General features: G+C 65.1%; 1 protein-coding gene across 8 annotated transcripts in view; it reads left to right on the plus strand.

The window, feature by feature from the left end:
- SYNGAP1 (synaptic Ras GTPase activating protein 1) overlaps positions 1-21,030 on the plus strand; it is a 114,219-nt gene that overhangs the window by 38,543 nt on the left and 54,646 nt on the right. For 2 of the 8 annotated variants that reach the window (XM_075915662.1, XM_075915663.1), the window contains exon 1: positions 11,361-11,518. The exons of the other annotated variants lie outside the window; for them this stretch is intronic. The gene's annotated coding sequence lies outside the window, so the exon portion shown is untranslated. Of the gene's footprint in view, positions 1-11,360; positions 11,519-21,030 lie in introns of those variants that run through there. 8 annotated transcript variants of the gene reach the window in all.

Below are 21,030 nucleotides of genomic sequence, written 5' to 3' on the forward strand. Positions count from 1 at the left end.
CTGTCACTCCCCCCCCGCCGACTCCCTGAACTTGCCCCTACTGCTAGTGCCCTGTCACTCCCCCCCCGCCGACTCCCTGAACTTGCCCCTACTGCTAGTGCCCTGTCACTCCCCCCCGCCGACTCCCTGAACTTGCCCCTACTGCTAGTGCCCTGTCACTCCCCCCCCGCCGACTCCCTGAACTTGCCCCTACTGCTAGTGCCCTGTCACTCCCCCCCCCCGCCGACTCCCTGATCTTGCCCCTACTGCTAGTGCCCTGTCACTCCCCCCCGCCGACTCCCTGAACTTGCCTCTACTGCTAGTGCCCTGTCACTCCCCCCCGCCGACTCCCTGAACTTGCCCCTACTGCTAGTGCCCTGTCACTCCCCCCCGCCGACTCCCTGAACTTGCCCCTACTGCTAGTGCCCTGTCACTCCCCCCCCGCCGACTCCCTGAACTTGCCCCTACTGCTAGTGCCCTGTCACTCCCCCCCCGCCGACTCCCTGAACTTGCCCCTACTGCTAGTGCCCTGTCACTCCCCCCCCGCCGACTCCCTGAACTTGCCCCTACTGCTAGTGCCCTGTCACTCCCCCCCCCCGCCGACTCCCTGAACTTGCCCCTACTGCTAGTGCCCTGTCACTCCCCCCCCGCCGACTCCCTGAACTTGCCCCTACTGCTAGTGCCCTGTCACTCCCCCCCCGCCGACTCCCTGAACTTGCCCCTACTGCTAGTGCCCTGTCACTCCCCCCCGCCGACTCCCTGAACTTGCCCCTACTGCTAGTGCCCTGTCACTCCCCCCCGCCGACTCCCTGAACTTGCCCCTACTGCTAGTGCCCTGTCACTCCCCCCCCGCCGACTCCCTGAGCTTGCCCCTACTGCTAGTGCCCTGTCACTCCCCCCCCGCCGACTCCCTGAACTTGCCCCTACTGCTAGTGCCCTGTCACTCCCCCCCCGCCGACTCCCTGAACTTGCCCCTACTGCTAGTGCCCTGTCACTCCCCCCCGCCGACTCCCTGAACTTGCCCCTACTGCTAGTGCCCTGTCACTCCCCCCCCGCCGACTCCCTGAACTTGCCCCTACTGCTAGTGCCCTGTCACTCCCCCCCCGCCGACTCCCTGAGCTTGCCCCTACTGCTAGTGCCCTGCCACTCCCCCCCGCCGACTCCCTGAACTTGCCCCTACTGCTAGTGCCCTGTCACTCCCCCCCGCCGACTCCCTGAACTTGCCCCTACTGCTAGTGCCCTGTCACTCCCCCCCCGCCGACTCCCTCAACTTGCCCCTACTGCTAGTGCCCTGTCACTCCCCCCCCGCCGACTCCCTGAACTTGCCTCTACTGCTAGTGCCCTGTCACTCCCCCCCCGCCGACTCCCTGAACTTGCCCCTACTGCTAGTGCCCTGTCACTCCCCCCCCGCCGACTCCCTGAACTTGCCCCTACTGCTAGTGCCCTGTCACTCCCCCCCGCCGACTCCCTGAACTTGCCCCTACTGCTAGTGCCCTGTCACTCCCCCCCCGCCGACTCCCTGAACTTGCCCCTACTGCTAGTGCCCTGTCACTCCCCCCCGCCGACTCCCTGAACTTGCCCCTACTGCTAGTGCCCTGTCACTCCCCCCCCGCCGACTCCCTGAACTTGCCCCTACTGCTAGTGCCCTGTCACTCCCCCCCCGCCGACTCCCTGAACTTGCCCCTACTGCTAGTGCCCTGTCACTCCCCCCCGCCGACTCCCTGAACTTGCCCCTACTGCTAGTGCCCTGTCTCTTCCCCCCGCCGACTCCCTGAACTTGCCCCTACTGCTAGTGCCCTGTCACTCCCCCCCGCCGACTCCCTGAACTTGCCCCTACTGCTAGTGCCCTGTCACTCCCCCCCGCCGACTCCCTGAACTTGCCCCTACTGCTAGTGCTCTGTCACTCCCCCCCCCGCCGACTCCCTGAACTTGCCCCTACTGCTAGTGCCCTGTCACTCCCCCCCCGCCGACTCCCTGAACTTGCCCCTACTGCTAGTGCCCTGTCACTCCCCCCCGCCGACTCCCTGAACTTGCCCCTACTGCTAGTGCCCTGTCACTCCCCCCCGCCGACTCCCTGAACTTGCCCCTACTGCTAGTGCCCTGTCACTCCCCCCCGCCGACTCCCTGAACTTGCCCCTACTGCTAGTGCCCTGTCACTCCCCCCCCGCCGACTCCCTGAACTTGCCCCTACTGCTAGTGCCCTGTCACTCCCCCCCGCCGACTCCCTGAACTTGCCCCTACTGCTAGTGCCCTGTCACTCCCCCCCCGCCGACTCCCTGAACTTGCCCCTACTGCTAGTGCCCTGTCACTCCCCCCCGCCGACTCCCTGAACTTGCCCCTACTGCTAGTGCCCTGTCACTCCCCCCCGCCGACTCCCTGAACTTGCCCCTACTGCTAGTGCCCTGTCACTCCCCCCCCGCCGACTCCCTGAACTTGCCCCTACTGCTAGTGCCCTGTCACTCCCCCCCCGCCGACTCCCTGAACTTGCCCCTACTGCTAGTGCCCTGTCACTCCCCCCCCGCCGACTCCCTGAACTTGCCCCTACTGCTAGTGCCCTGTCACTCCCCCCCGCCGACTCCCTGAACTTGCCCCTACTGCTAGTGCCCTGTCACTCCCCCCCCGCCGACTCCCTGAACTTGCCCCTACTGCTAGTGCCCTGTCACTCCCCCCCCGCCGACTCCCTGAACTTGCCCCTACTGCTAGTGCCCTGTCACTCCCCCCCGCCGACTCCCTGAACTTGCCCCTACTGCTAGTGCCCTGTCACTCCCCCCCCGCCGACTCCCTGAACTTGCCCCTACTGCTAGTGCCCTGTCACTCCCCCCCCGCCGACTCCCTGAACTTGCCCCTACTGCTAGTGCCCTGTCACTCCCCCCCCGCCGACTCCCTGAACTTGCCCCTACTGCTAGTGCCCTGTCACTCCCCCCCGCCGACTCCCTGAACTTGCCCCTACTGCTAGTGCCCTGTCACTCCCCCCCCGCCGACTCCCTGAACTTGCCCCTACTGCTAGTGCCCTGTCACTCCCCCCCGCCGACTCCCTGAACTTGCCCCTACTGCTAGTGCCCTGTCACTCCCCCCCGCCGACTCCCTGAACTTGCCCCTACTGCTAGTGCCCTGTCACTCCCCCCCCGCCGACTCCCTGAACTTGCCCCTACTGCTAGTGCCCTGTCACTCCCCCCCGCCGACTCCCTGAACTTGCCCCTACTGCTAGTGCCCTGTCACTCCCCCCCCGCCGACTCCCTGAACTTGCCCCTACTGCTAGTGCCCTGTCACTCCCCCCCGCCGACTCCCTGAACTTGCCCCTACTGCTAGTGCCCTGTCACTCCCCCCCGCCGACTCCCTGAACTTGCCCCTACTGCTAGTGCCCTGTCACTCCCCCCCCGCCGACTCCCTGAACTTGCCCCTACTGCTAGTGCCCTGTCACTCCCCCCCCGCCGACTCCCTCAACTTGCCCCTACTGCTAGTGCCCTGTCACTCCCCCCCCGCCGACTCCCTCAACTTGCCCCTACTGCTAGTGCCCTGTCACTCCCCCCCCGCCGACTCCCTGAACTTGCCCCTACTGCTAGTGCCCTGTCACTCCCCCCCGCCGACTCCCTGAACTTGCCCCTACTGCTAGTGCCCTGTCACTCCCCCCCGCCGACTCCCTGAACTTGCCCCTACTGCTAGTGCCCTGTCACTCCCCCCCCGCCGACTCCCTGAACTTGCCCCTACTGCTAGTGCCCTGTCACTCCCCCCCCCGCCGACTCCCTGAACTTGCCCCTACTGCTAGTGCCCTGTCACTCCCCCCCGCCGACTCCCTCAACTTGCCCCTACTGCTAGTGCCCTGTCACTCCCCCCCGCCGACTCCCTGAACTTGCCCCTACTGCTAGTGCCCTGTCACTCCCCCCCGCCGACTCCCTGAACTTGCCCCTACTGCTAGTGCCCTGTCACTCCCCCCCGCCGACTCCCTGAACTTGCCCCTACTGCTAGTGCCCTGTCACTCCCCCCCGCCGACTCCCTGAACTTGCCCCTACTGCTAGTGCTCTGTCACTCCCCCCCCGCCGACTCCCTGAACTTGCCCCTACTGCTAGTGCCCTGTCACTCCCCCCCGCCGACTCCCTGAACTTGCCCCTACTGCTAGTGCCCTGCCACTTCCCCCCGCCGACTCCCTGAGCTTGCCCCTACTGCTAGTGCCCTGTCACTCCCCCCCCGCCGACTCCCTGAACTTGCCCCTACTGCTAGTGCCCTGTCACTCCCCCCGCCGACTCCCTGAACTTGCCCCTACTGCTAGTGCCCTGTCACTCCCCCCCCCGCCGACTCCCTGAACTTGCCCCTACTGCTAGTGCCCTGCCACTTCCCCCCGCCGACTCCCTGAACTTGCCCCTACTGCTAGTGCCCTGTCACTTCCCCCCGCCGACTCCCTGAACTTGCCCCTACTGCTAGTGCCCTGTCACTCCCCCCCCGCCGACTCCCTGAACTTGCCCCTACTGCTAGTGCCCTGTCACTCCCCCCCGCCGACTCCCTGAACTTGCCCCTACTGCTAGTGCCCTGTCACTCCCCCCCGCCGACTCCCTGAACTTGCCCCTACTGCTAGTGCCCTGCCACTCCCCCCCCCGCCGACTCCCTGAACTTGCCCCTACTGCTAGTGCCCTGTCACTCCCCCCCCGCCGACTCCCTGAACTTGCCTCTACTGCTAGTGCCCTGTCACTTCCCCCCGCCGACTCCCTGAACTTGCCCCTACTGCTGCCACCACTTCCTACCCCAGTGTGTGCTGAGCCTGACTTTTCTGCCTTCCCTTCCCCTGACCAGTGCCCGGCCTACGTGCTGCACCCATGTTCCCCCATCCTGTAACCCTGTCCACCTCCTTTGTCATGCTGCCCCGATCTCCTGTGCAGGCCTATTGCCTGGTCCCCCATCTTTCCTACCCTCTGTGCTGTTCCCTCAGGCTGCTCCCCTCACTGGATACAGGGCTGATAGGGCAGTGGGTGGGCAGCCTGGGGGGCACCATGACAGAGGTGTATTGGAGGATGGGAGTTTGGGGCAGGTAAGTGCCTCTGTGTAGGGGCAGGGGACTGCTTGGGTGGGTGGATAATTAGTGGGTGGCTGGGGAGGGAAGGGCAGGGCAGCTGGGGGAATGCCTGGGTGGGTGAGTGGTGGGGCAGTGATGCTGGGGGGGGAAGTGAGTGAGTGGGGGGCAGGGATGCTGGGAGGGAGTGAGTGGGGGCAGCTGGGGGATACCTAGGGGCGAGTGGGGGTAGCTGGGGGATACCTAGAGGGAAATGAGGGGCAGCTGGGGGATACCTAGGGGCGGGGGGGGGCAGGGATGCTGGGAGGGGGGCAGCTGGGGGATGCCTAGGGGCGGGGGGGGGCAGGGATGCTGGGAGGGAGGCAGCTGGGGGATGCCTAGGGGCGGGGGGGCAGGGATGCTGGGAGGGGGGGCAGCTGGGGGATGCCTAGGGGCGAGGGGGGCAGGGATGCTGGGAGGGGGCGGGGGGGCAGCTGGGGGATGCCTAGGGGCGGGGGGGGCAGGGATGCTGGGAGGGGGGCAGCTGGGGAATGCCTAGGGGCGGGGGGGGCAGGGATGCTGGGGGGGCAGCTGGGGGATGCCTGGGGGGGGCAGGGATGCTGGGGGGGCAGCTGGGGGATGCCTAGGGGCGGGGGGGCAGGGATGCTGGGAGGGGGGCAGCTGGGGGATGCCTAGGGGCGGGGGGGGCAGGGATGCTGGGGGGGGCAGCTGGGGGATGCCTAGGGGCGGGGGGGCAGGGATGCTGGGAGGGGGGGCAGCTGGGGGATGCCTAGGGGCAGGGGGGGCAGGGATGCTGGGGGGGGCAGCTGGGGGATGCCTACGGGCGAGGGGGGGCAGGGATGCTGGGAGGGGGGGCAGCTGGGGGATGCCTAGGGGCGGGGGGGGCAGGGATGCTGGGGGGGCAGCCGGGGGATGCCTAGGGGCGAGGGGGGCAGGGATGCTGGGAAGGGGGGCAGCTGGGGGATGCCTAGGGGCGAGGGGGGCAGGGATGCTGGGCGGGGGGGCAGCTGGGGGATGCCTAGGGGCGGGGGGGGCAGGGATGCTGGGGGGCAGCTGGGGGATGCCTAGAGGCGGGGGGGGGCAGCTGGGGGATGCCTAGGGGCGGGGGTGGCAGGGATGCTGGGGGGGGCAGCTGGGGGATGCCTAGGGGCGGGGGGGGCAGGGATGCTGGGGGGGCAGCTGGGGGATGCCTAGGGGCGGGGGGGGCAGGGATGCTGGGAAGGGGGGCAGCTGGGGGATGCCTAGGGGCGGGGGGGGCAGGGATGCTGGGAAGGGGGGCAGCTGGGGGATGCCTAGGGGTGGGGGGGGCAGGGATGCTGGAAAGGGGGGCAGCTGGGGGATGCCTAGGGGCGGGGGGGGCAGGGATGCTGGGGGGCAGCTGGGGGATGCCTAGGGGCGGGGGGGGCAGCTGGGGGATGCCTAGGGGCGGGGGGGGCAGGGATGCTGGGGGGCAGCTGGGGGATGCCTAGGGGCGGGGGGGGCAGCTGGGGGATGCCTAGGGGCAGGGGGGGGCAGGGATGCTGGGGGGGGCAGCTGGGGGATGCCTAGGGGTGTGGGGGGCAGGGATGCTGGGGGGGCAGCTGGGGGATGCCTAGGGGCGGGGGGGGCAGGGATGCTGGGGGGCAGCTGGGGGATGCCTAGGGGCGGGGGGGGGCAGCTGGGGGATGCCTACGGGCGGGGGGGGCAGCTGGGGGATGCCTAGGGGCGGGGGGGGCAGGGATGCTGGGGGGGCAGCTGGGGGATGCCTAGGGGCGGGGGGGGGCAGGGATGCTGGGGGGGCAGCTGGGGGATGCCTAGGGGCGGGGGAGGCAGGGATGCTGGGGGGGCAGCTGGGGGATGCCTAGGGGCGGGGGAGGCAGGGATTCTGGGGGGGCAGCTGGGGGATGCCTAGGGGCGGGGGGGCAGGGATTCTGGGGGTGCAGCTGGGGGATGCCTAGGGGCGGCGGGGGGGCAGGGATGCGGGGGGATGCCTAGGGGCGGGGGGGGCAGGGATGCTGGGGGGGCAGCTGGGGGATGCCTAGGGGCGAGGGGGGCAGGGAAGCTGGGGGGGCAGCTGGGGGATGCCTAGGGGCGGGGGGGGCAGGGATGCTGGGGGGGCAGCTGGGGGATGCTTAGGGGCGGGGGGGGCAGGGATGCTGGGGGGGCAGCTGGGGGATGCCTAGGGGCGGGGGGGCAGGGATGCTGGGGGGGCAGCTGGGGGATGCCTAGGGGCGGGGGGGCAGGGATGCTGGGGGGGCACCTGGGGGATGCCTAGGGGCGGGGGGGGCAGCTGGGGGATGCCTAGGGGCGGGGGGGGCAGGGATGCGGGGGGATGCCTAGGGGCGGGGGGGGCAGGGATGCTGGGGGGGCAGCTGGGGGATGCCTAGGGGCGGGGGGGCAGGGATGCTGGGGGGGCAGCTGGGGGATGCCTAGGGGCGGGGGGGGGCAGCTGGGGGATGCCTAGGGGCGGGGGGGGCGGGGATGCTGGGGGGGCAGCTGGGGGATGCTTAGGGGCGGGGGGGCAGCTGGGGGATGCCTAGGGGCGGGGGGGGCAGGGATGCTGGGGGGGCAGCTGGGGGATGCCTAGGGGCGGGGGGGGCAGCTGGGGGATGCCTAGGGGCGGGGGGGCAGCTGGGGGATACCTAGGGGCGAGTGGGGGTAGCTGGGGGATACCTAGAGGGAAATGAGGGGCAGCTGGGGGATACCTAGGGGCGGGGGGGGGCAGGGATGCTGGGAGGGGGGCAGCTGGGGGATGCCTAGGGGCGGGGGGGGGCAGGGATGCTGGGAGGGAGGCAGCTGGGGGATGCCTAGGGGCGGGGGGGCAGGGATGCTGGGAGGGGGGGCAGCTGGGGGATGCCTAGGGGCGAGGGGGGCAGGGATGCTGGGAGGGGGCGGGGGGGCAGCTGGGGGATGCCTAGGGGCGGGGGGGGCAGGGATGCTGGGAGGGGGGCAGCTGGGGAATGCCTAGGGGCGGGGGGGGCAGGGATGCTGGGGGGGCAGCTGGGGGATGCCTGGGGGGGGGCAGGGATGCTGGGGGGGCAGCTGGGGGATGCCTAGGGGCGGGGGGGCAGGGATGCTGGGAGGGGGGCAGCTGGGGGATGCCTAGGGGCGGGGGGGGCAGGGATGCTGGGGGGGGCAGCTGGGGGATGCCTAGGGGCGGGGGGGCAGGGATGCTGGGAGGGGGGGCAGCTGGGGGATGCCTAGGGGCGGGGGGGGCAGGGATGCTGGGGGGGGGCAGCTGGGGGATGCCTACGGGCGAGGGGGGCAGGGATGCTGGGAGGGGGGGCAGCTGGGGGATGCCTAGGGGCGGGGGGGGCAGGGATGCTGGGGGGGCAGCCGGGGGATGCCTAGGGGCGAGGGGGGCAGGGATGCTGGGAAGGGGGGCAGCTGGGGGATGCCTAGGGGCGAGGGGGGCAGGGATGCTGGGCGGGGGGGCAGCTGGGGGATGCCTAGGGGCGGGGGGGGCAGGGATGCTGGGGGGCAGCTGGGGGATGCCTAGAGGCGGGGGGGGGCAGCTGGGGGATGCCTAGGGGCGGGGGTGGCAGGGATGCTGGGGGGGGCAGCTGGGGGATGCCTAGGGGCGGGGGGGGCAGGGATGCTGGGGGGGCAGCTGGGGGATGCCTAGGGGCGGGGGGGGCAGGGATGCTGGGAAGGGGGGCAGCTGGGGGATGCCTAGGGGCGGGGGGGGCAGGGATGCTGGGAAGGGGGGCAGCTGGGGGATGCCTAGGGGTGGGGGGGGCAGGGATGCTGGAAAGGGGGGCAGCTGGGGGATGCCTAGGGGCGGGGGGGGCAGGGATGCTGGGGGGCAGCTGGGGGATGCCTAGGGGCGGGGGGGGCAGCTGGGGGATGCCTAGGGGCAGGGGGGGGCAGGGATGCTGGGGGGGGGCAGCTGGGGGATGCCTAGGGGTGTGGGGGGCAGGGATGCTGGGGGGGCAGCTGGGGGATGCCTAGGGGCGGGGGGGGCAGGGATGCTGGGGGGCAGCTGGGGGATGCCTAGGGGCGGGGGGGGGCAGCTGGGGGATGCCTACGGGCGGGGGGGGCAGCTGGGGGATGCCTAGGGGCGGGGGGGGCAGGGATGCTGGGGGGGCAGCTGGGGGATGCCTAGGGGCGGGGGGGGGCAGGGATGCTGGGGGGGCAGCTGGGGGATGCCTAGGGGCGGGGGAGGCAGGGATGCTGGGGGGGCAGCTGGGGGATGCCTAGGGGCGGGGGAGGCAGGGATTCTGGGGGGGCAGCTGGGGGATGCCTAGGGGCGGGGGGGCAGGGATTCTGGGGGTGCAGCTGGGGGATGCCTAGGGGCGGCGGGGGGCAGGGATGCGGGGGGATGCCTAGGGGCGGGGGGGGGCAGGGATTCTGGGGGGTCAGCTGGGGGATGCCTAGGGGCGGGGGGGGCAGGGATGCTGGGGGGGCAGCTGGGGGATGCCTAGGGGCGGGGGGGGCAGGGATGCTGGGGGGATGCCTGGGGGGGGCAGGGATGCTGGGGGGGCAGCTGGGGGATGCCTAGGGGCGAGGGGGGCAGGGATGCTGGGGGGGCAGCTGGGGGATGCCTAGGGGCGGGGGGGCAGGGATGCTGGGGGGGCAGTTGGGGGATGCCTAGGGGCGGGGGGGGGCAGCTGGGGGATGCCTAGGGGCGGGGGGGCAGGGATGCTGGGGGGGCAGCTGGGGGATGCCTAGGGGCGGGGGGGGCAGCTGGGGGATGCCTAGGGGCGGGGGGGGCAGGGATGCTGGGGGGGCAGCTGGGGGATGCCTAGGGGCGAGGGGGGCAGGGAAGCTGGGGGGGCAGCTGGGGGATGCCTAGGGGCGGGGGGGGCAGGGATGCTGGGGGGGCAGCTGGGGGATGCTTAGGGGCGGGGGGGGCAGGGATGCTGGGGGGGCAGCTGGGGGATGCCTAGGGGCGGGGGGGCAGGGATGCTGGGGGGGCAGCTGGGGGATGCCTAGGGGCGGGGGGGCAGGGATGCTGGGGGGGCACCTGGGGGATGCCTAGGGGCGGGGGGGGCAGCTGGGGGATGCCTAGGGGCGGGGGGGGCAGGGATGCGGGGGGATGCCTAGGGGCGGGGGGGGCAGGGATGCTGGGGGGGCAGCTGGGGGATGCCTAGGGGCGGGGGGGCAGGGATGCTGGGGGGGCAGCTGGGGGATGCCTAGGGGCGGGGGGGGCGGGGATGCTGGGGGGGCAGCTGGGGGATGCTTAGGGGCGGGGGGGCAGCTGGGGGATGCCTAGGGGCGGGGGGGGCAGGGATGCTGGGGGGGCAGCTGGGGGATGCCTAGGGGCGGGGGGGGCAGCTGGGGGATGCCTAGGGGCGGGGGGGGCAGGGATGCTGGGGGGGCAGCTGGGGGATGCCTAGGGGCGGGGGGGCAGGGATGCTGGGGGGGCAGCTGGGGGATGCCTAGGGGCGGGGGGGGCAGCTGGGGGATGCCTAGGGGCGGGGGGGGCAGGGATGCTGGGGGGGCAGCTGGGGGATGCTTAGGGGCGGGGGGGCAGCTGGGGGATGCCTAGGGGCGGGGGGGGCAGGGATGCTGGGGGGGCAGCTGGGGGATGCCTAGGGGCGGGGGGGGCAGCTGGGGGATGCCTAGGGGCGGGGGGGGCAGGGATGCGGGGGGATGCCTAGGGGCGGGGGGGGCAGGGATGCTGGGGGGGCAGCTGGGGGATGCCTAGGGGCGGGGGGGGGCGGGGATGCTGGGGGGGCAGCTGGGGGATGCCTAGGGGCGGGGGGGGGGCAGCTGGGGGATGCCTAGGGGCGGGGGGGGCAGGGATGCTGGGGGGGCAGCTGGGGGATGCCTAGGGGCGGGGGGGCAGCTGGGGGATGCCTAGGGGCGGGGGGGGCAGGGATGCTGGGGGGGCAGCTGGGGGATGCCTAGGGGCGGGGGGGGCAGCTGGGGGATGCCTAGGGGCGGGGGGGCAGGGATGCTGGGGGGGCAGCTGGGGGATGCCTAGGGGCGGGGGGGCAGCTGGGGGATGCTTAGGGGCGGGGGGGGCAGCTGGGGGATGCCTAGGGGCGGGGGGGGCAGGGATGCTGGGGGGGCAGCTGGGGGATGCCTAGGGGCGGGGGGGCAGCTGGGGGATGCCTAGGGGCGGGGGGGCAGCTGGAGGTGGGGGTGAGTGCAAGGGGGGGCTGCAGGCAGGGCGCGCGCGGAGGGGAGGGGCTATGAACGGGGGGCGGACACCTGCTGGGGAGCGGGAGGGGCTATGCGCGCGGGGGCTGGTGAACGGGTGGGGAGGGGGGAGCAGGCTGCGCGCGGGGAGGGGCTGCCCGCGCAGGGGCGGGGCCGGCGCGTGGGCGGCGCGCGCGGGCGGGGGCGGGGGGGCAGCGAGCGCCCCCGGCCCCGCAGGGGTTAACGCGGCGCGCGGGCCGGCAGCGCGTCTCCTAGCAACCGCGCGGCGTGTGCGGGCGGGGGGAGGCGGCCGGGCCGGAGCCGCCCAGCCGCGCGCGCCGCCGCCGCAGCGGAGCCGCCGGGGCCCGGGCATGGGGCGCTGGCAGCCGGGCCCCACCGCCCGCCGGGCAGCCAGGGGGCCGGGGCCCGCCCGCCGCCGCCGCCGCCGCCGCGCCGCCTAGGGCCGGCCAGGTGAGCGGCTGCGGGGGCGGGCGGGGGCTGCGCGTGCAAGGGGCGCGTGTCAGTGCAAGGCGCGGGGGCTGCGCGTGCAAGGGGCGCGTGTCAGTGCAAGGCGCGGCGCTGCGTGTGCGAGGGGCGCGTGTCCCGGCCGCTGTGTCGGGCTGTGCACGTGGCGGGGTAGGAGCGTGTGTCGGGGTGTGCAAATGTCAGTGTGTGTGTTGGGGTAGGAGCATGTGTCAGTGTGTGTGTCGGGGGGTGTGTGTTGGGGTAGGAGCGTGTGTCGGGGTGTGCAAATGTCAGTGTGTGTCGGGGTGTGTGTTGGGGTAGGAGCGTGTGTCGGGGTGTGCAAATGTCAGTGTGTGTTGGGATGTGTGTTGGGGTAGGAGCATGTGTCAGTGTGTGTGTCGGGGGGTGTGTGTTGGGGTAGGAGCGTGTGTCGGGGTGTGCAAATGTCAGTGTGTGTCGGGGTGTGTGTTGGGGTATGTGTGTGTGTTGGGGTGTGCAAATGTCAGTGTGTGTGTCATGCTGTGTGTTGGGGTAGGAACGTGTGTCAGTGTGTGTCGGGGTGTGTGTTGGGGTATGAGTGTGTGTTGGGGTATGAGTGTGTGTCGGGGTGTGCAAATGTCAGTGTGTGTGTCATGCTGTGTGTTGGGGTAGGAACGTGTGTCAGTGTGTGTCGGGGTGTGTGTTGGGGTAGGAGCGTGTGTCAGTGTGTGTGTCGGGGGGTGTGTGTTGGGGTAGGAGCATGTGTCAGTGTGTGTCGGGGTGTGTGTTGGGGAAGGAGCGTGTGTCGGTGTGCAAATGTCAGTGTGTGTTGGGATGTGTGTTGGGGTATGAGTGTGTGTCGGGGTGTGCAAATGTCAGTGTGTGTGTCAGGCTGTATGTTGGGATATGAGAGTGTCAGGCTGTGCGGGTATCAGGATGTGTGTCTGTGTGAATGTCAGTGTGTGTCAGGCTGTGTGTTGGGGTATGAGAGTGTGTCAGGCTGTGCGGGTATCAGGATGTGTGTCGATGTGTAAATGTCAGTGTGCATGTCAGGCTATGCATATTGCAGGGGACTTGTATAAGAATATGTGTGTTGGGGTGCATGTGCCCCTGCTGGTGGCAGCGTATGAGAAAAGGGCTGCGATTGTGTCTGTGTACGTGTGTGTGTGTACGTGTGTGTGTGTGTGTGTGTGTGTGTGTGTGTGTAGGACTTGTGTGTGATTGTGTCAGTCAGAGGGAGCGTGACCAGGCAGCATGTGTGCGCAGCCATGTTAGTGTGTGCAGGCTTGTGTCATTGTGGCTGTGTCAACATGTGTGTCTGTCCATGTGTGTGAGACTGCCCATCAGTGTGGGCTACTTGGTCTGTGGGCTTGCCCCTGTGTGTGACAGGTTCTGTGTGCATGCTTGTGTCTGGGTGTGTTTGCAGGGTTGTGTGTTCAAATACATGATGGTGAATGTATATGGGATTGCGTGTGATCATTTCAGTGTGCATATAAAGGCTGTGTGTCTCTCCCTGTGGGATGATGGTAAAATTGTGTCTGTCTCTGTATCTTTGTGTGGGTGTATGTAGGGTTGTGTACCATTGACTGTCAGTGTGATTATGTGCATCTCCATGTGCGACTGTATGTCAGTAGGGTTGTGAGACTAAGTGTAGCTCTCTCCCTGTGAAAACAGGCAAGTGTGTGCAATTGTGTATGTGTGTGTTTTGGCTTGTTTCTCTTCCTGTGTGTGTGTGTGTGTGTGTGTGTGCTCACTCATCCCATTCACATTTCCTTTCCACTTTTGGCTTCTCTGAAGTGACAGCTCTGCTGCTGCCGCGTGTCTGTGTGCGCGTGCCCATGTGTGTAGGGTACTTGTGCAGGTCCATTTTTGTATCTTGTGTGTGCTGTGTGTAGAGGGTTGTGTCTCTGAAAGAAAGAGTATACAGTTGTGTGTGCTTAGAGTTATGCCTCTGCTTATATGCCTTTGGGTAGGATATATAGGGCTGAGGGTTGTCTCTGTGTGTGGTTCATACAGGGTTGGAGGGATGCCTTTCTCTGTAGGGGTGTGTGCATGGTTATGGCGGTGTGTCAGTATATAGGGCTGGGGTGGGGTTGTGTGTGATTGTGTATCTGGTTGTAGCTGCTGCAACATGGGAGCAGCCCACATATCCAGAGGTGGCCATAGGGTGGGGGGGTCCCATAGGAGTGCTGCCTAGGAGCTCCCCAGGGCAGGTGTTTCATGCTAGCGCCTAGGGACAGCAGTTGGTCTGGGGGAAGGAGCCTTCCGTGTCCTTCCCCACTGTGCTGCAGGGAGTGGGGCAAGAAGAAGCAAGGCTCAATAAGAGTTACTCTCCCCTGGCTGGCAGGGCTGAGCCCAGAGCCCTGGGACATGCTCTGCTCCATTCTGGAGATTTCTTAAAATTCCTGTTGCTTTTCTGTTTGGGGGGAGCTTTTGGTTACTATGCCAGCTGTGTGGTGTGGCTGCTGAGCATCTTTCATGTCCCTCCTCAGAGGTGTCTGCGTCTCAAGGGATGCCTGTTTGCCCAACCCCTGAGCCCCACTTCAGAGGCAGCTGTATCCCTGTGCTGGGTATGGAGTCTGTAGCAGGACTGAGAAGGGAGGCTATGGTTGTACCAGGCCACAGGGTCTGGGCTGCCAGGTCAGTTGGCAGGGATCCAGAGTGGACAGGAAGGCATGGGGCTGCCCTGTGGGGATGCTTGTTGGGTGGGATTGGAGCTGCCCACCAGGGAGTCCATGGAGCTTGGAAGAGAGTTTTCAGAGCATGGCTCAGAGAAGGGGAGCCACCAGTGTGGTTGGCATTGCCCAGTCCTGGCTCATCCCCAGGCCTGCCACTCACTTCTGTAGGATTAGTTACATTGGTTAGTGTCTTGAGCTGTCTGCTGCAAGACTCAGGCAGCTGCACGGTTTGGGAGGCTTGTCAGGCTGAGGGGTGACTCCCCCCTTCCCTCCCTGCTGCAGCTGTCAGCACTGGGGGCAGCTCTGCTCTCTAATATCAGCCCAGGTGAAGGACTGAAGATGCAACCCCCAAGGAAGTCCCTTCCCAACTCCAATTCAACTCTGCTCTGTTTCCTTTCATGCCCCGACCCATCTTTGGGTGGCCTGAAGGCTGCTTGAATGAGCCTCTAATTAGTTGCACTATGCAGGAGCAGTGCTAAAATCCTGTGTCCCCAGTTCACAGAGGCTTGTGCTCCTTATCTCTGCCTCTGTCTCGTTAGGGTGGTAGAGTGGGATGGGACCGATGCAAAGCCAGGTGGAGCTGACCTCTCCATGCAGCTGTGCAGAGCTTGGGGGGGGGGGGGGAATGGTGAAGTTGCTGTCCCACAGAGGCGCTTCTTGGGGCCAGGGATGCCAGGGGACAGAGGGAAGGCGGGGGGGGGGGGGGGAAGAGATGTGTCTGTCCTTGCATGAGTGAACAGGTTTTACCTTATCATGCTTGACTTATTCTGAGGCTGTGGGAAGCCTAGCTCTGCTTGGGCAGGGGGCAGGATGCAGTTTAGGGTGGACTGGATGTGGTGACAGAGCAAAGGAATGCTGGGGGTCTGGAGGGAGAGCAAGGCTCTAGGCTGGAAAGGATCCCCCCCCCCATCTCCCTATCCTGCTCCTGGCTTCACATGGATGGATCAGACCTGTGTGTAATGGGGCAGAAGGGTCAAATGACACTGTGGCTGGGGTGACCGGACAGTGGGGAAGGATGGTGGTCGTGGAGGGTCTGGAGGACTGTGTAGGTTGATGCAGGGAGGGGTGGCAGAAGGTATGGCTGGATATAGATGTGTGGTTTAGGATGGATGGATAGAAGGGTGAACCCAGAAGCAGAAAGATGTATGGATGGGTGTGTAAGGTGGTGAGAGATGGGAAGTTGGCTGTGTTTGATGGGAGAGGTAGATGGGTGTGAAGGAGAGTGATAGTGGAGAGCTGTGCATGGAGGCAGACAGTGCTGGAGGGGTGTACAGGGATGAATGGTTAAAATGCAGGGGTAGATGTGTGTGAATGAGTATGCATGGAGATTTATTGTGTTGGGCGGGTTTACAGGGATGAACGGATAGAATGGTGAACATAAAAATGGCCATACTGGGTCAGACCAAAGGTCCATCTAGTTCAGTATCCCATCTTCTGACAATAGCCAATGCTAGGTGCCCCCAGAGTGAAAATACTATATACAAAAAATGATGCATACAAGGAGAGGTAAAGTGTGTGTTGATGAATGGAGGAGTGTGCATGCGGATAGATTGTGTTGAAGGGCTGAGTGGATAGCACAGTGCATACAGGAAGAGGTAAATGGATGTGAAGGAGCGTGTGTGGTGATGCATGGTGGGCTGTGCATGGAGACGGGTGGACAAGGAAGAATAGATACAAGGAGAGAAATTACGTGTGTGAAGGGGTGTATGGTGATCGATGGAAGACTATGCATGGGGATAATGGTGGTGGAGAAGCGTACAGAGATATAACAGAAAAGTAGATGTGTGTGTGTGTGTGTGTGTGTGATGATGGATGGAAGATAGTGCATGAGGACAGGTGGTGCTGGAGGAGTATTAAGGGATGAATGGTTAAAACGCAGGGGTAGGTGTGTGTGAAGAAGTCTGTGGGGTGTTGGATGGAGGACCGTGAAGGAGACAGGTGGTGTTGGAAGGATGAATGGATAGAACTGTGCGTACAGGGAGAGGTGGTTGTGAGTGTGCATGGTGATGGATGGAGGGGTGTGCATAGGGATAGACAGTGTTGGAGGAGATGTATGGAGATGAACAGTTAAAATTCAGGGGCAGATGTGTGTGAGAGAGTATGTGTGGTGATGGATGGAGGGACATGAATGGAGCCAGGCAGTGTTGGAGAGACGAATGGATAGAACTATGCCTACAGGAAGAGGTGGTTGTGAGTGTGCATGGTGATGGATGGAGAACTGTGCATGGGGATACACACTGTTGAATGGATAGAATGGTGCATACAGGGAGAGGTGGTTGTGAGTGTGCATGGTGATGGATGGAGAGCTGTGCATGGGGATACACACTGTTGAATGGATAGAATGGTGCATACAGGGAGAGGTGGTTGTGAGTGTGCATGGTGATGGATGGAGAGCTGTGCATGGGGATACACACTGTTGAATGGATAGAATGGTGCATACAGGGATGGAGAGATGTTTTAGAGGGATGAGATCTTAGGTGTGTATGTATGAGGTACAGGAAGTACGGCAATGGACAGACATTTATTACTTAGGGATGATGGACAGTCAGGGGACAGATTGGTATGGATGGTGTGTTTGGAGGAGTGGCTGGGGCATCTGTCCTGGGATAGGCAGAGAGTGAGCCATCTCTGGGAATGGATGCTGAGGGATTTTGGCCCCTGGAGGCAGGATTGTCCTCTGTGGTAGTGTTGGGGGAAGTGAAGGGTTAACTGGAGCTAGTGTCTCTTTGACACTAATTGTTTCCCTTTGGTTCTCATTCACATGCTCCCTGCAGCCTCCCTGCCTACTTGTCCATCAATCGCCTGTCACTCTGTCAGGGCCGCTTCCTAACTGACACGCTCTGGTGCGGCTGAGCTCCCTCCCAGAATACTGACCTAGTAAAGAGTGGGGGGCTAGCCCCCCACCCTGTGACTCTCTAAGGTCAGGGAGCATGAGGAAAACATGCTTACGAAAGAACATTGTTGAGTTAGCTTTATATTCTGCTACCCAGGGATATGTGCCAGCTCTTTCCCACAGTCCTGACCAGGGGTTCCCCCTCTGCTCTGTCCACGTCCCTCAGTCCAAACCCACAGCCCCACACTGTTCCAGACTGGGCTCCTTCCTCTCTGCCCACATCCCTCAATCCTGACCCACAACACCCCCACTCTCCCAGCTAGACCTTTTCCACTGTGCCCACATCCCTCAGTCCTGACCCACAACCCCCCTCTCTCCCAGCTGGCCCCCCTCTGCTCTGCCCATATCCCTTAGTCCTGACCCAAAGCCCCCCACAGTCCCAGCCAGGACCCCCTCTTCTTTGTGTACATCCCTCAGTCCTGACTCTCAGCCCCTCGCAGTCCCATCCTGGGCCCCCTCCTCTCTGCCTCTGTAACTCAGTCCTGACCCACAGCCCCCTGCCTGGGACCTTCTGCTCTGCCCACGTCCCTCAGTCCCTACACCCAGCCCGCCCTGCTGTCCCAGCCTGGACCCCATCCGCCCTGCTGACATCCCTCAGTCCCAACCCATAGCCCCCCGCTGTCCCAGCCTAGGTCTCCCCTGCTCTGCCTACGTCCCTCAGTCCTGACTCACAGCCCCCCATTGTCCCAGACTTACATCCCCTTGATCTGCCCATGTCCAGTTCTGACCCACAGCCCTCTGCTGCCCGAGCTAACCATGTAAGAGTGTAGTTGATTAACCGATAAGCAAAAGCTTATCGGTTAATATAGACTACATGCATTCCCCCCCCCCCCCCCGCCCTCTTTGCCAGGAAATATTTTAGCAGGCTGGCCAGCAGTCTGACTCAGTCCTGCCTTGCAATTGGTCTGGGACCTACCTCTGCTGTGGTTCTGCATTTAAAGTGCACTAGGAGGCAGGCAGCCTGGCTCAGTTCTGGCTTGCACCGTGTCCGGGAGCTTGGAGCCCCATCCTGGACAAGGGCTGCTGCCACCCCACGCTGCTGCCTTTATACCAGAGGCAGCAATGCAGCGCAACAGGCAGCCAGTCCACGAGTGGAGCTGGTTTTTAAACTGGCTCCCCTCATGGACCAGCTCCTGCCTGGCACCCACGCTGCTACCTCCAATAGAGAGACAGCACTGTGGAGTGGCAGGGGGCTCCCCAGGAGCGGGGCCAGAGTGCACTGGCTGCAGGCCCCTCCCCCGGAACTATAGAATAGTCATGTAACTGATAAGAATTCATGAGGTTACTCTACTATTCAGTTAACCGATATTTAACATCCCTAGGCCCAGCCTGGACCACCTCCACTCTGCTCACATCCCTGAGTCCTGACCCCCAGCCCCCCGCTGTCCCAGCCTGGACTCCATCCAGTCTGCCCACATCTCTGAATCCAGACCTGCAGCCTGCCCCTGATGTCTAAGCCATGCCCATGCCCCTCAATCCCATTCCACATCCTCCCCCTACCTTTTTAGTCTATTTTAAGAGGCAGATACAAAAGCTCTGCAGCATTTGATGGCTACAAAGGGCTCTCGGGGCTTCAGGTTTGAGGCGAGTGAGGCATGAGGAATGTGTATGCGTTGGTGACCCCATGTCAGCAGCCGCCGTGCTCTGTGCTGGGATCAATTGCTTGCATGAGTCACTGAGCAGGGAAAGTAGGACGCAGGCAAGTCCTGGCAGGATTCTGCCCCAACGGGGTGGGTGGCCAGTGCTGGCCACTGCACATGGAGCCTGACAGGGCCCTAGGAACCAAGTATTAGATGGTGGGGAGATGCTAGCCACGCACACAGCAAGGGTCTCAGTCCTCAGGTGGTAGGCGGAGGGACAGCTGTCCTGAGCACGGGAGACATTGAAACCAAACCAAAGTCAGGCAGAGCTGGGGTAATGAGCACCTGGGAGTCTGGACTCCTGGGTTCTCTGCCAGACATGGCACCCTATCTCTGTGTCTCGGGGCATGATCTGCCCTCTGCCCCAGAGCAGCTTGCAGTCTGGATTGGATGTATCCCGACACCCCCATGTTGGCAGGGAGGGCCATTCCACGTGTGTCACAGTGTGACTGAGGCTAAAGGACTAACTCAGGGTCACAAGAAAAGTGTGTGGCAGAGCTGGGTGCTGCCTAGTGCTCCACAGTCCTAGGTTTGTGTCTGGTATGAGTACCTTGTCCCCCAGCCTGGATGCTGTCATTGCTGATGTGTCCCTGCCTTGGGGAATTCGGTGTCTTGCAGGATCCAGGTGATGGGCAAAACCCATCTCTAGTGATAAGGGCATCTAAGGAACCTGTTGGGTGCCTCTTATGCTCTGATATCCCTCAGCATCCTAACCAAATCACCTGTGCCCCATCCTAGACATGGCTGCATCTCAGCACTGGGCAAGGCATCCCGGTATGAATGGCCACAGTAGGGATGTTAGATATTGATTAATTTAATAACCATGTAACCACATCAAAATGTAGCAGTTACACAATTATTCGATAGTCCCCGGGGGTGTGGCCAACAGCCAGTGCGCTCCCGGGGAGCCCCCTGTCACCCCGTGCTGCCTGTGTATCAGGGTGGCAGCAGCCTCTGTCTGCGGGGAGCCCAAGCCCACCACAGACAGAGGCTGCTCTGCAGCAGCCTTCCCTGCCCTCTTCCCTTGCACTTCTGCCAAGCACTGGATCCTGCCCGCCCTCCCCCTCCACTACCTCTGTGGGAGGCAGCAAGAGGGAGCAGGTAGTTCCACAGAGCTGGTCTGTGCGGGGCCAGCTCCATGCGCATATTGGTTCTCGTCTGCCCCTTCCCTCGAACAGGCAGCAGAGCAAGGGAGACAAGCAGCTCCATTGGAGCCCATAGGTGCGGGCAGCTGGCTGGAAAGACGACTTCTCGTGTACCCCCCTCTCACCATCCATGCTGCTGCCTCTCTATCAGAGGTAGCAGTGTGTGGGGGGAGGAGAATCTCCAGGGGACCCGGTGCTCATGGGGAGCTGGCTTAAAATGTGTGTAGTCCAGGCTAGGGCCGGACGGAGGCATGGGTGAGCCGGGCAGCTGGCTGGAAAGCCGGCTTCTTGTGTACCCCCCTCTCACCATCCATGCTGCTGCCTCTCTATCAGAGGTAGCAGTGTGTGGGGGGGGGGGAGAATGGCTCCAGGGGACCCGGTGCTCATGGGGAGCTGGCTTAAAATGTGTGTAGTCCAGGCTAGGGCCGGACGGAGGCATGGGTGAGCCGGGCAGCTGGCTGGAAAGCCGGCTTCTCGTGTACCCCCCTCTCACCATCCATGCTGCTGCCTCTCTATCAGAGGTAGCAGTGTGTGTGGGGAGGAGAATGGCTCCAGGGGATCCGGTGCTCATGGGGAGCTGGCTTAAAATGTGTGTAGTCCAGGCTAGGGCCGGACGGAGGCATGGGTGAGCCGGGCAGCTGGCTGGAAAGACGGCTTCTCGTGTACCCCCCTCTCACCATCCATGCTGCTGCCTCTCTATCAGAGGTAGCAGTGTGTGGGGGGAGGAGAATGGCTCCAGGGGACCCGGTGCTCATGGGGAGCTGGCTTAAAATGTGTGTAGTCCAGGCTAGGGCCGGACGGAGGCATGGGTGAGCCAGGCAGCTGCCCAGGGCACCAACCGATGGGGGGTGCCTGATGGCAGCTGTTAGGGGCGTGCGGCATCCCTTACAGCTGCCATCAGGCGCCGCGTGCCCGGCTCCCACAGCGCCGGCCCGCCTGCATCCCTGCGGCACCGGCCAGCAGCACCCTTCTGCCCACAGCTGTGAGGCCCTACACGGCCTGGCGTGTGCGTCAGCAGCGACAGCTGGGTTGGACTGGGCTGCGCATGCGCCGTGCGCCCTGGGGGCGGGCCCTGGGCTGCGCGCCAGTGGCCATAGCTGGGCTGCGCATGCGTCTCGGGCTGCCCTGGTCCAGGCTTATCGGTTAATTGTGTAGTCAACTACACGGTGACGTCCCTATGCCC

Source organism: Pelodiscus sinensis, unplaced genomic scaffold, assembly GCF_049634645.1.
Source record: "Pelodiscus sinensis isolate JC-2024 unplaced genomic scaffold, ASM4963464v1 ctg134, whole genome shotgun sequence".
Classification (NCBI taxonomy): Eukaryota; Metazoa; Chordata; order Testudines; family Trionychidae; genus Pelodiscus; species Pelodiscus sinensis.